General features: G+C 34.8%; 1 protein-coding gene across 2 annotated transcripts in view; it reads left to right on the top strand.

Moving 5' to 3' along the window:
- The window catches only part of flnba (filamin B a), a 94,479-nt gene that overhangs the window by 656 nt on the left and 90,371 nt on the right, over positions 1-3,452 (top strand). The window lies entirely within an intron of this gene.

Genomic DNA, 3,452 nt, shown 5'->3' with positions numbered 1-3,452 from the left:
AAAAATATAGACGCATCTGTGTTATATTGTGTATATATATATATATATATATATATATAATATAATATAATATAATATAATATAAATGTATTTATTTACTATATATAAGTAAATAATAAGCAAACTTTTGTTCTATGTCCTCCCAGCCTTCTCTTACTCAACATCTTTGGTTTGCAGAGTTGCATCATAAACCAAAAGTATTTTTGCTCATGTCAGAGCTGCTGACATGATTCATTCTCCGCAGATAAGAGATAACATCCACCCAATGTCTATTGATTCATACTAGATTATCCGTCTTATCTCTGATGGATTTCCTTATTTGGTCCGGCGTGAGACAGTTGCACCATTAATTGCATTCTTGTGTTAATTAAGATTTAGAAATACGGAGAATTTCAGGATTCCAGAGGCTTAGATATTAAGATGTAGTTTCACAATGCTTGTGTTTGGTGCCAAACACCTTTAGCTGGCCTGTGACATTCTTGAAGCCGATCCAAATGCATCAGGCTGCATTTCTTGCGGCTTTAACACGTTTTCTCAAGCTGTAACTGTTGTTTTATGTGCCAATGCTTGTGTAAATCCTGGAAATATTATGTGCATACATTCAATCTCAGAACAGGTGCTTACTGTCACCTGTACAGTCCGGGTCACAGGACGTTTCTTCCATATTTGGCAGTCAGTTGCTCGTAGCAAAATACATGCAAACATTGTCGTGGCGACGCCCAACCTGATTTCCTTGCGGTTCTTGCCTGGTTACGTATGTTTGTGAGCAAATAAACTTCATTCATTCACGTTTGTGATGAAATTTGAGGTGTGAGGGCCTGAGGACATGTCAGGCTGGACTTCCTGTTGTACATGTTTCTGTGCGTCTCGGAATCAGAGCATGAGCTCTGGGTTATTCATCATCGTTTGCATAGAGAGTTTCCCAAGCTTGATGTGTCTTTGGAGAGCCGTGACATGTCAATGCGGTGACCTAATAACCAGTCACTCATGCACTTGATCAGAGTTTTCCATTCATCTTAGGCAGTGGGAGTAACCTGTATTTAGATTTAAAGGCACGTAAGATAGAGAGGGTTGGATGGAGGACAAACTTTTCAGTACAAATGTGCACAAGGATTTTTTTAAAAAGAAGTTTTTTTTTTTTTTCATGCAATGTTTTTTTCCCTGAAATTATTTGTTGTTGTTTTTGTGCCAGAAGCATATTTTTATGGCCTATTTTTGCTGCTGTACATTTAAGAAGTGCCCCCTTTGCATGGATTGTATACACCAGCTGCAAATTTGTTGTCAAATATAATTATTACATTTTTTCGGTCATTTTTTTAATTGCATTTTTCAAATTTTGTTCATTTATTTATTATATTATTATTATATTTATCCTTTGTTATTTATCCTCCTGTTTTTTTAATGTTTTTTTTTTTTAAATCTATTTATTCATATACAGTGTTAGAAATATATATTATTTTATATTTTTCTAATTGTGTGATCCTTTAGGAAATTATTATTATTATTATTATTATTATTATTATTACTTTCTGTGCCAGAAACATATTTCTATGGCCTGTTTTTGCATATACACCAGCTGCAAATTTGTTGTTGTATCAAATTTATTTACTTAATTTTTATTTTTCATTTATTTATTTATTTTCTTTTTCTTTTTTCTTTCTTTTTCAATTTCTTTTGCATTTTCAAATATATTTATTTATTTATATTTTTTTTATAATGTATTTATTTTTATTTATTTTATTTGCATCCTTATATATGTATTTATTTATACAACATTAGAAATGTTTATATATTTAGGAAATCAACCTTCTGATTGCACAGTAGGTGTTAATGCATTTATCTGTGTGATGTAGTCAAGTTGAAAGTTCAGATCAACTAATTTTAGCCGTTTAGTTGTGATATTTTTGGACTGTGGAGGATGTGTTGAGTTCTGAAATGTACTTTGTTTTCATTGTTTTCATGAAGTGTTTATCTTTACTGATTAAGACAAATTAGATTTCCGTATGAGGCCTTTATTGAATACTCTTCCTTGTTGCTGTTTTTACACTCTTTTACAGTAGTTGTATTACACAGGACGTGCATGGAGAAGCTCTTTATTTTGGGATTTGCACAGCACTTCCTGAATGACGGTATCTTCCTGTCCAGAAACAGTCGGTGGGGCGTTCTCATTGACACACATTTAGATCCGTGTGGAAAGGTTGAGCGTTATCGTGAGGTTCAGTGCCCAGACTTTCCAGCGTTTCAAAGGGCAGCCGTGTTCAGAGACGGGTGAGAATTCCCAGCTAAATAAACACGAGAAGGACACTGTGTCTGCTGTTTTGACCGTAAATCTCACCGGATTTACATTACATTTGCCCGTGTTTTTGCTTCTCTCTCTAATGTCAAAGACAAGAAGGGATAATTGGAAAGGTCAGTTGAAGAACTTTCTGGCCTCTTCTAGTCTTCGATTCATGTCCAGAATAAGCTGTAAAGTGGTCTGGAATTGAGCTGAGTGGCTCATGTCATAATATCATGTTTTGCATGAATTGCACAGTCCGTAGTTCATGTTTGGTCCTCCTTTGTGCTTTTTTGTTTCCCTCAGGCCTCTGCGAGTGTGGTTTGACATGATCGCTCCATACCATATCAGTTTCGTTCATTGATCATCATGTGGTCTTCAGCCGCCCCCAGAATTAGCCCCAGTGGTTCTATTGATGTTCTGAAGGCGGTTCTTGCCGAGTCAGTCAGTTAACTCTGATTCTGCTCTGACATTTGTCCTGATTTTTCCACGGTCAGAGGGAAGTGACGGCTTGACGACGTGATTGAAGTCATGCAGGCGGTGATGAAAGTGTCGTTAGGGTCGTTCACCATTAGTTTTCCATTAGAGCGGTGTGGGATGAGGACATGCTGATGAATGACATCATGCTGTGACCTCATTAGCTGAATGGGAGGTGATGCACATTTGCAAATTCAATTCAATTCATAACCCATTTTATTTCTGTGATTCATTCCCAGTAAGACCGGTAATGTTTGTTAAAGCAAATAAAGTCCACATAAAATCAAAACTAACCCCAAGATCTAGAAAACTAGAGCAAAGATCCTTTCCAAGTTACCTTTTCCTGCTTGGCAGCTTGTAATCAACACTCACCAAAAAAAGTCATTTAGATTTTTTTTTTCTCCCCTGATAAAAAGTGGGGGGAAAAAACAAAAACAAAAAAGGCTACAGGTTTGCTATAGAGCTGCACACTTTGGCCAGAAACTGTGCGATTTAGATATCAATACAAATATAAAATAATATTAATAATAGTATTAGTTGTAAAGTGTGTTTGTTTATTTGTTTATTTATGTATTTATTTATTTATAGTCATATTGATATATAAATCAACATTGTTTGGGCCAAACATGTAGTAGTAATAATAATAATAATAATAATAATAATACAAATCTTTTTCGGCATTTATTTATTTATTTATTTA

Source organism: Sinocyclocheilus rhinocerous, unplaced genomic scaffold, assembly GCF_001515625.1.
Source record: "Sinocyclocheilus rhinocerous isolate Xijiao unplaced genomic scaffold, SAMN03320098_v1.1 scaffold147, whole genome shotgun sequence".
In the NCBI taxonomy this organism is placed as follows: domain Eukaryota; kingdom Metazoa; phylum Chordata; class Actinopteri; order Cypriniformes; family Cyprinidae; genus Sinocyclocheilus; species Sinocyclocheilus rhinocerous.
Note: the sequence above shows the minus strand (reverse complement) of the source record. Positions and strands in the feature narration are given on the sequence as shown.